Genomic DNA, 11751 nt, shown 5'->3' on the forward strand with positions numbered 1-11751 from the left:
TCTTATTCAGAGAACCAGATGGCCCTAATCATTATATTGTCTAGTGTGTTAGGTCAATATAATCCCAAATTAATTAGCCCTGTATCCTAACCAGACTTTGAGGTATTGCATTCTATTAAGAGAGAAAAAGAGAGATAGAACATTTAGTCATAGTGTTTCACTTAAATAGTATGGTCACAGGGTGCGCCACAATATGATCCAAGTCCGATGTGGTCCCTTTAGAACAAGGACACCATTTCATTGTCTGTGTTTAAGCCGAGGACTGTAGAATTCAATTTGCAAATTGTTCTCGCCTCTGCTTGTCTCAATTTCTTTTGTTGCCACCTCTTTTGCCCAAAGTGACTTTCCGAAGACCAATGAATTTTATGTCCGCCTAATTGTCCATTTGATGTCTCTCTTGCCAATGGCAGTTGTTCTTGAGTCTTTTCTTTAATGGTGTCTATGAAATCCAACACAAGAAATAGAAAGATTGCTTGAGGAAATAATTTTTTGCCTTGAAAAGGATCAGGTAGACTTCCATCCGAACGTGACAATGCGTCGGCTTGAACATTTTCAACTCCTGGTGAAAACAAAAGACAGATGTCATACTGGGAAATTCCATTTGTTGCAGTACTCTCAAATTTTGATGATCCAGCCGAACTTCGATATGAAACGGAGAACCCAGTAGTAAATGTTGCCAGTCTTGACAGACTCCTTTTATCGCTAAGAGCTCCTTTTTCGAGAACAGCATAATTAATTTCTGATGTGCTCAGAGTCTTTGAAAGATATGCTACAGGTTACTCATTTGTCGTACTTTTGCTTTAACACAGCTCCTATCGCTGAGTGTGATGCGTCAATTTGCAGAATGAAAGGTCGTTGTTGATCGGAAGGTTTCAAAATTGGAGCAGAAGTGAAGGCCTCCTTTAGGTCCAGAAACATCATTTCACTCAAACCTTTTTCCTTTTTTCTGCAATTCGGAAGAGGTTTGATTCTGTTTGAGAAATTGGAGATTTATTTCCTATAAAAATTTGAAAACCAGAGGAATCTCTGAATATCCTTGAACGTAGCAGGTGGCTTCCACTGAAGAATGGCCTTAACCTTAGAGGGATTCATGGAAGTCCCCTTTTCAGATAGAATGAATCCTAGATAGGGACACTTGTTTGATGGAACACACACTTTTCCAGTTTGGCGAATAGGTGATTTTCTTGCAGCCTTCTTAAGACTTCTGATACATGTAATATGTGTTACTCCAAAGTGCATGAATATATCAGTATATCATCAAGGTAGAACACTACATAATGCAGTAGTATGTCTGCAAAGATGTGATCTATAAAGTGCAGAAAGACTGCTGGAGTGTTCGTCAATACGAAGGGCATGACCGTATATCCATAATGTCCAAACGGTGTGCAGAAAGTGGTCTTACAATCATCCCCTTTGCTTATGCATATAAGATGGTAAGCCCCACGTAAATCCAATTTAGTAAACAATTTTGCTCCACGAACTGCCTCAGGGGATGCCAGCAATCAGAGGTAATGGATATTTGTCATTAACAGTGACCTTATTTAAACCCCTAAAGTCAATGCAGGGTCTAAGCTCCTTTGTGTCTTTTTTAGGAATGGAAAACAATGAGGCACCAGCTAGAGATTTAGAATCAGTGATAAGACCATGGTGCAGATTGGAGGCAAGGTATTCCTGTAGTGCTTCCTTTTCTGGAGCTGACAATGTATACATTCTCCCAAACGGAAGTTCCTGATTTAGAATCAACTCAAATGAGCAATCATCCCTTCTGTGAGGAGGTAATTCCTTATATTCATCATTAGAAAATACTGGGTGGAATTATTGATACCAAAATGGTAAAGCTTGGATCGTATCTATTCGAGAGGAGGGAATGGTTTCTTGATCGTTTTCCAGGGGAGAGTACATTCCCACCACTCCTTTCTGGAGGCAATGAGTAATGAACGCAGTGTTCAGATCCCAAAATAATGATACCTGCAGTCCAGATGATGTAAGGATTGTGCAGTCTAAGCCAGGCTAATCCTAATATTACGGGATACTGTGCAGCCTTAATAAGCTCAAACCGTATGGTTTCCGTATGAGAAGTTAGTGACATAGAAACAATCTCGGTATGTTCTGTGATTAATTCTGAGGATAAGGGTTTGCCGTCAACACCTTCTTCAGGTACTTGCAATGCTCTTGTTTGTCTCGTAAGACCATGAGAACAAGCCCATTCATCATCCACAAAAATTACTGGCGGCACCGCAATAAATAAATGCAGCGATATCATTAACAGATTTCTCAATATCCCAAAGGGAGACCTTTGCTACTACCATAAGTGTAGATTGCACATTGGTGGAATTTGTTTGGGAACTTACTATGTCTTCCCGAACCTTAGCTGTCTTTAGGTTTAGGGTCTGGTGTTTCCCAAACGACACGGAGGTGCAACGGGGCAATCCCGAAGAAAATGCTCTTTGGACCCACAATACATGCAGAGCCCATTGTCTCTTTTTCTGGTGCGTTCTTCAGAGGATAAGGGACCTTGTGCAGCTCCCACCTGCACGGGTTCTTCGAAAATACAGGTTCTTGGTGAAGATCTGTTGTATACAAAAATAACCGTCCACTTCTTATCTTTCTTCTTTCTGTTCTTCTCTCTTGGAGTCTGTATTCAAGTTGCATCACTAATGTAATGAGTTCGGCAAAATTGTAAGGCCGAGGTACTCTGGCGAGTACATCTTTCAATTCTTCAGATAAACCTCTTCTCATGATGGTGACCAGTGCATCGTCAGGCAAAGCTGTCTCATTAGCCATTTGTTTGAATTGGGTTATGTAGGTCAGGGTGTCTAAGGAACCTTGTTTGAAATCGTGTACATTTTTTTGGGCAGAGACGACTCGGTACGAGCAAACATAGCGCAAATACCATGCACGAATCTGGGAAAGGAGTCAAGGATCTGATTGTGGTTACTAAAGGAGTGGCACAAGCCAAGGCACTGCCTGCCATGTTGGAAACCATGTAACTAACTTTAGAACGATCCGTAGTAAAATAGGAGGGTGATAGAGTGAACTGCACCAAACAAGCATCATTTAATTATTTCAGTCTTCTAGGGTTTCCTTCAAATTTCACTCCTATAAGAGGTCCAGGGGGTATGTCATGATGTATCAGGCCATGTGGCACCAACTGCATTAATCTGTCATTTTCTGTCTTTATGTTCTGGACTTCTAGGGTCAGTGCTTAGACCATAGCCATGAGCTGTTGGACCTGCTCCATATTGAAGTTGTTGGGCGTTGCTTACTATCAAGAATGTAAGCACTGACCTGGCTTTCTTTATGGGATTCAGATGTATGAGCCAACAGCCCGAAATGCCCTCGAGACTCTGGTTTAAACAGAGGTCTCAAGGGGCTTCCGGGATGACAGCCAGGGAAAAACCCTCACAGGCAAGAAAAAACCCTTATAGCGATAAAAGTTTTCGTAGTAGAATAGGTGCTGTGGAAATCGGAGGATCGGAGATTTTCCATAGGAGATTAGCGCTGGAATATGTTCCTTGCCATTAGGAAAGGCAACTGTTCCAGAAGACAGAAAGCAGCGTTTGCCAAAGAGCAGCAGAAGAAAAGCAGGAAGAAGCAAAGGTGGGCTAAGGTGGAAGATGCCACAAGCACAAGGTTTTTCACTGGAGTGAATTAATAGAAGATAAGGCCAGAAAAGGGACTCAGAAAAGCTAGAAAACCCGGAGGAGACACAAGGGGAGGAAACAAGGAAAACACAAGGTTAGAGGAGCGTTAATGCGTGTAAGAAAAGAAGCAAACCATCTCCTTACCATCCCATGGCTCCTTATAAACGGGGGCTGTCTTCGTGAAACTGGGCGCTTTAAAACAGTTTTGCTAATTGTATAAGCGTCTAACAAGTGACCAATAAATAAATAAATAAATAAATGAACGCTGAGCTTGCTGGTTCCGACAGGGGCTCCATCTTGTGAGTAGTCTAGACCAACAGCTATGGAATGGAATAGTAGAACTTTCGGTCGCCATCTTGGAAAGGTCAAGTTAGAACAAACATGATGTTTCTTCCATCTATGCCATAACGACCATGCGGATGAGGGGAGAGAAAGGATAGAAGTGTAGAGCAAAGGAGAAAGGTGGTGATGTTAGCGAGGAAAGAGCAACAAAATCTTAACTATAAGTGTTAGGGCTACATGACATCAGTGAAACTCACTTCGTTAGCATGCTGCTTTGGATTCATGCTGTAGGAGTGTTCCAATGGATTTCTAGTGTCAAAGAACTCGCCCTTCAATGGGTGGCCTTTTTTATTTACTTCTGACAGGGACACATAATTGAGGCTAACCAATCATGGAAATGTACAGTTACTCATTAAAGAGGCCACAGTCCACCTCAATGTCTGTCTGATTGAATGCATTTACTAAAATAGAGGTTATGTAATAGCAGTATCCACTACTGATTAACTCACTAGAAGGACTTCCTTACTAGCCTGGTACAGCTCCCAGAACCCCCTTGTTGTAAACACGAGGCACCTCGCAAAGTTCTTGGGAGAAACTACTGAGTTATTAAACCGGCTGATTTGGCTGGGTGTATGTGCAATTTGATGTTGCATACTACCGACCTTTTCTAAACGGGTCTCGCAAATAAGTGTTAACTTTAATGTGGGTAGTGTTAAAGAGTCTGGCTCTGTTTCTGTAAGTTCTGACTCGATTTTGTTATGTCTTCTAGTCTCTATGTACTATTTCCCCATTTCAGTCAGTGGGAGTGACGGGTGAGAGGGGTGTGGGAGGTATGTATTCATCTGCACTATGTAAGGAGGATTCAGGCTGTGCAATGAATTAACCTTCTTCGCTTTCAGCCACCGACATAACCTCACATGTATCCACATGTAACTGAATGCAATTGTTCTCCTCTTTGATAGATGATTTTTTTTTTTATCAGCTTCATTTATGTGGTATCCCTGAGACCAGAAAATGTTGCTTAATCACTCAATAACCTGTGTGAGAATTAGTGGTTCTGACTTTTTTGTACATGTATTTGTGGTGGCATTGAAGAATTGCAGGCTGCATTATGGGGTTCCCTAGCTGCACCTTCTAAGATAGGCTCATTGTTACACCCAGTCTTTTGTGGAGCATTACAGTAGTGTGCATTGTGTACACTAATAGGGATAGGTCGTGTCTAGAAAGTAGTTGTAACATGAGAACTTATACCTGAAGTACTTTGTAAAACAGCAGGGGCACTATCAGTAGGCCTGATATTACCACTCACCATACATGTCAGTGGATGCTGTAAGCGTGCCACTTTGGGTTTTGGGTACTGGGTCTTACAGACTTGTTTATGCTTCCTTATACCTGCAAAGAAACAGAAAGAAAACTGTCAGCATTCACCTCATAGAGATGAAACATTTCTGCATTAGATTCTCTGGGCCTAATTCACAGAAGGGTTTTATAATGGCAAAACACCATTGGAGAATATTCTGTGAATCAGGGCATCTGTGCTATAGGGAGAATGGATTTTACTATTTTATGAGGGCCGCTTTTAAGGGAATAGAGAGTAACGCTAACTTTTAGGTGTAGCTGTCATAACAGTTACAGCCACTGCTGTGACTGTTTCTTTTGCATTGAGGAGTCTTTTAGAAGAGCCGAATGGCACTGCTGAAGACTGCTAAAAAACAGGTAATGGTGCACGTATACACCCTCCTGCCCCCTGTGTTACAGGATAGCCCTTCAGCGTCCACTCCAACTATTACATTTCACGTGGTGCTGTATGAATCAAAGACACCTCACCTTAATTACTAATATAAATTGATCCATCGCTCTTTTGGTTTTTTGATGAATCACACAGAGGTTACATATACTTGCAGAATGTGGGGGCTTCAGAGTTTTTGGTATTAACTGCTGTTGGTAGATTGTGGGGTATCTATGTAATAAAGAAAATACATATATTACAATAGTGAACTGCATAAGGCATTACACATTTGTGAAAAAGCTACAGCTGTGGAGAAAAAGAGATGGGCAAGATGGAGAAAAAGACAGGAGAGTGGTGATAAGGAAGGAAGAGAGAGGTGAGAGAGGGTGGTTCTGGTTATGAAAGAGAGAGGGGGTTGGGGTGAAGGCTGTAGAGAAATGACACTTTTTAGGGGTGAATGAAAGAGAATAGTATAGATGAAGGGAATGGTGTAACGCTTACCTCTCTGGGCCCTATAGGAGTGCCTGGTCCAGTCTGTCGGCGATCTCAGGTCCGGTCTCTGGTCCGGTCTGTTGACGATCTTCAGCCCCTTGCTGCTGGCCCAAAACACTCCTTTCCCTCTGCTCACTGCAGGTCAACTACCCAGTGGTCAGAGAGGTGGGAGTGATTCCGATAGTGGGAAGATCCCGGGGCACTCTGTGTTATCAGTTCTCTTTAGGATCTCCGGGTAGGCAATAAGTCTGTCCCAGTTGCTTCACTGGGTAGGCAGTTTGGCAATCCTAGTCCAGTTCCTTCTCTGGACCACGGCGGTCCAGGCCAGCTGCAGCGCACCAGTTTGCCTTACAATTTTGGGCACTGATTTGCACTGGTTAATATCCCCTTGGAACCAGCACACGGCGTACCGTCTTAAGGCAGAGGCACGCTTTGACTTAAAGAATGTCTAATGTTATAATGTCTCCAGAATGTCTAATGTTATTCTTATCCTCCTTTTCTCTGCTTAATTTGTACATGTATATATAATCTGCTTGTCCTCTCATTGCTATTATTATACCTGTAAATTCTGTATTATACTTGTAAACTTTGTAATTATAGTTCTGTCTGTTTTTCTTATGTTGTAACTAAGTGATGCGCCGGGTTGCCCCTGGGCCTGGTGCGCTATACAAATAAATAAAATACAAATACAAATAAATAAAATACAAATACAAATATAGGTCACCTCTGCTGTTACCAGTGTGGACTGGAACCTCCGCGGTGAGTATGAATTGAGGGGAGGGAAGTTGGAGGTGGCGTGGAATGTCTGTGCTTACCCCTCTGTTCTTTGTTCTGCCCGATGTTGCAGGAGTTCCGGAGTGCAGCAGGTGAAAGTCCTGAGCCATCAGGAAAGCAACAAAAGGAAACGCTGAGTCCCGCGGTGAGGATGAAGTCGATGAGTTATTCCAGATGCAGATTACTGGGTTGTCCAGCCACTCTGAGGTGTGGCGGAATTCCAGGGAGTTCACACACAGTGAGTATCAGGTAGGTTTGCAGGAAGCTGGATAAACGTGAGGCGGCCGCGCAGCATATCAGGTAGGTTTGCAGAGAGCTGGATACACGCGAGGCACTGCTGGAAGAGCCGGGAACGTGACAGGCAAGCGTCACACCGATCCTCGGCCGGAGAAAACGCTAAGCGATGGGTGTGGCCCAGGGCGGGACTTATATACCCTGGGCCCACCCAGCACCACTAGACCACCAAGGATTATGGATTGGCAGGCTCCTCGGGGGCCATGTTGGATTCAATTGAGCATCCCAACCCGGGGGCCATTTTGAAAGGGGCAGCTACTAGGAGATAGCTGCTTCCTGCACCACTCACACACCTTCCTTGCCCAGATGCTGCCAGAACTGCCGGGGGGAACCATGACAAATGGGTACGGAGTGGAGAAAGGCTAAGGTATTGGTGAGGAAAGAGTGGAGAGTGGAGAGAAAGGAGAGAAGTGTAGAGCAAAGGAGAAACAATTGGTGCTGTTAGCAAGGAAAGAGCAAACAAAATCTTAACTATAAGTGTTAGGGCTACATGACAACAGTGAAACTCACCTCGTTAGCATGCTGCTTTGGATTCATGTTGTAGGAGTGTTCCAATGGATTTCTAGTGTCAAAGAACTCACCCTTCAATGGGTGGTCTTTTTATCTACTTCTGACAGAGACACATAATTGAGGCTAACCAATCATGGAAATGTACAGTTACTCATTAAAGAGGCCACAGTCCACCTCAATGTCTGTCTGATTGAATGCATTTACTAAAATAGAGGTTAGGTCATAGCAGTATCCACTACTGATTAACTCACTAGAAGGACTTCCTTACTAGCCTGGTACAGCTCCCAGAACCCCCTTGTTGTAAACACGAGGCACCTCGCAAAGTTCTTGGGAGAAACTACTGAGTTATTAAACCGGCTGATTTGGCTGGGTGTATGTGCAATTTGATGTCGCATACTACCGACCTAGACTCTCCCGACCTTCTAGCGAAGAGCTACAATATGCATCTTAAATTACTGCTAGATAGGATTGCCCCAATTAAGCTTAGGAGTGTTAGAGATTTCCCTAACCATCAGAGGTGGTTTACTCCGGAACTTACTCAGCTTAAACAAAAGAAAAGGAAGGCAGAACATAACTGGCTTAAGGACAAAGTCCAATAGAATAAAGAGTAATGGAAACTTAGGGAGAAAGAATACAAATGTAAGATACTAGAAGCCAAACAAAATCATTATAAGGAGCAAATTAATAAAGCCAGAAATTAAACTAAAGAGCTCTTAAAGTTTTCAGGATTCGGGAATGTAAGGATATATATGGGGATTGTATTGCCAGTATGCAGTATGCAGTATGGAAATGCAGCCAGGCCCAGTTTTTCAAACTGCCGGCATTATTTTTAAAAGCAATTAGTTTGTGGGCAGTATGCAATATCTAAATGCAGCCATTTCAAAACAGATGCACAATAGGTGTACAGCAGTTTTCAGTAACAGCCAGCAGGCAATTTTTCCAGAGCATTTAGTAAAAAAAAACGTTTTAGCACAGTGTGCTGTCATTTTAAAATGAAGAGGTGCATATTTTTATAAATTGGATGTTTTCATGTGTCCGGACTGAATTAGAAATACATAACTAATTAACCTTGTACTCACTGCCTTACTAATATATTAATTTCAACTCCTCTAACATTATTAATGCAGTTTTTGTGCACAATGAAATGCATTCTATATTTTTACATGCACGGTTTGAAATTCACTTCATTCTCCATGAAGAGATGCACACTCAGTCCATGTGAGCATTTTTTGTTGTTGTTGTGGAGAGCAGAAATATGCACCAGCAGGAAAGGAAAATGAAACAGTTATTTTGCAGAGCTGAAGTCTTCATTGTTCTAAACAGGCGGAGAAATAATGCAACACATTCTTTTATTCTGATTGGTAGGGATTGTAGGTGGATGAACCACGTCAATAGAGGGCTGACCTAGGGGTGATAGGCAGGAGGAGTTTTCTTAAGGAATAACCAGGGGGTAGCATTTAGATGTTGCTGGGACAGAGAGATAGACGGTGCTACATAATAAATGCTGCTGGACTCCATGTGGGTTTGAGCACCAGCTACGAACTTAACAGCTGGCAGCTCCCCACGCATGCAAAGGAGTTCTTGGCACTGAGTTTGCAAAGCGGCAAGGTCGTACAGAGAAAATCCTGACAAGGAGAGTTTTGGACTTCACTAGCCTGGGTGAATTAGTGCCAAGTGAGGAAAAAGAATGAATGGAATGACATCATTTGTTGGCAGTGCAGGGAGTTAAAAATAAAAGAATACTGCATGTTCATATTTCTCTATATTTAAAATCCGAACACCAAATTCGTTTTTTGCAATGTGCCTATTTGTTTTCTATTCTCTTTTCTATTTTGTAGGCAATGCTGTGATATCATGTGGTAAGATGTATTTCTGTTTACAATTGTTATAATAATACAGAGTGTACAAAAAAAACAAAGGCTTGGATTTTGGTGTCATTCATGCGTCTGTGAATCTTTTCTATACAGGGGAATCACAAGGGTTTGATGTTTATACCAGAGCGGTAAAGCATTGGCTAATTTACCACTGTAGCTAAAATAGCAAGCAAGGAAAAGTGAATAGATACCTGCAAAGTAGGAAGGTGGGTGTAAGTGTTGTGAGTGGTTCCTTCTTTGCATGCTAAGAAGAAGGCAGTGTCCGATGAGAGACATAGATTACTGGATGTACATAAGCCAGTAATACAAGCCACAAACCATAGGTGGCATTCTGAATAAACTCATTGGGTTCTCTGAAGTGTGATAGGTTTGGGGTTCTCTACATGTGACCAAAAGACATTCTAATAGAGAGGAAATGTTTGTTTTATGCTGGGGTTGTAGTATAAACAGAACCATGCTCACCACTATACCACAAAATTAAGGTAATTCTGAAAATACCACAACATAAGATAACACTAAAATTACCACCAACACAAGCTAATATTATATTATCACCAAAATAGAGTAATACTAAACTATCTCTAAATGTAAGACCACTAAAATATCACAATAAGAAAATACTGCCAAATCCCGGATTTACCCCAATAAGACAAAACCTCCTACAAAATGGTGTGTTGGGCCTGTGGGAACAGACTGTAGAGCATCTACTGGGTGTGGCAAGTGTGTACCACACTGCCATACGTGCATTAAAGGGAACTCATTTTGTGAGAGCAGTGTGACACTGAATGTGAATCTCAGAATGTCTCAAATTGATGCCAATGGGGAAGTTCAGAAAGAACCATTGGACAACATTTTTGAAGAGGGTAGCATAATTCAGGTCTGTCTTCTGAGATTATTAAATGCTGCTGACAAACCTGCAGAGAAAGACTGTTTGATATGGTTATGTGCCAAAACATGGTTCATTTTAAATAGGTCTCTGCGAATGCAAAAAAATGATGCCAAGCTAATTATCAGACTAAAAGTCGAATTAGATGGAGCTATTGAACAGGAAAAAAAGTTAAGAGCAGAACTGGAGGTAAGTCAAAAGGACATGCAATCAAAGTGTAAAGAATTCGACACTCAATTGTCTCAAAGGAAAAAAACTGAGGACAGTGAGCAAGAATTAAAACACTTGAAAGGTTTGGTAGGTCACATTAGACAAGATAAAGGCTATTTTAGAAATACAAGTTTTACAAAGAGAGAATTTAGAGAAAGAAGGTGAGCTTCAGACTGTTGAACAACAGATAGCTAAAATGTTTCAAGAAAGGGACAAGCGAGACAAAGAGTTTAATGAATGTCAAATGCAAATGAGCGATATGCAAAATATGATTAATAAAATGGGTGATGAAAACACATACTTACGTAAGGAGGCAGACCGACTTCTTAAAAAGTGCAAGGATTTGGAACAGCAGATATGCGATTTCCCGTCCCAAGACAAGCGACAGGGCACCACATTCAATGGGATTGAGGTGAATTCCATTTCTACAAGGGGAGATAGCACCCCAGTGGCTGTGCCGGTGTCTGGGCTTGGTTGCAGCACACTTGGGGGGTTTGACTCACCCATTGGGGGTTTTCCACCAATCCTATACACCTGGGACAAGGGTTGAACCACAAAGTAATGCAATTCCAGATATAGCGCCAAGTAGCCCTATCAAGATAATGAAGTCAATCAAGGCCCTGATCAAACCATTCAAAAAAAGGAGGGGAGTTCTGTATAGAGGAGCACTTAGAAGCGGTGCACAATATTTTTAAAGCCCTACACATACCCAAGGAACAATGCAGACAATACTTTCACTTAACTCTGGATGCTCCCACAGCGAGCATCATCGGGGGATTGAATGAACAGGAGAACATGTCATGGGCAGAATTTGAAAAAGAGATTAGGCGTCATTTTTCTCCATTCCAGTCATTACAGGAGGCAAAGAAAGTTGCACACACAATCACAGCTGGGCCAAATACATCACCTCGCCAATTTCTTCAAGACTTAAAAAGAGCTTTTTCTCGTTTTGATGTATCTTTTAATCCCAATTCCAATGAGTTTAAAACTGCCTATTTTTATGGCTTGCAGAAAGACATTATATCACAGTAAGTCTGCGAGTTTGATCGTGAGAAG

Source organism: Ambystoma mexicanum, chromosome 7q, assembly GCF_040938575.1.
Source record: "Ambystoma mexicanum isolate Mex_15411 chromosome 7q, UKY_AmexF1_1, whole genome shotgun sequence".
NCBI lineage: Eukaryota > Metazoa > Chordata > Amphibia > Caudata > Ambystomatidae > Ambystoma > Ambystoma mexicanum.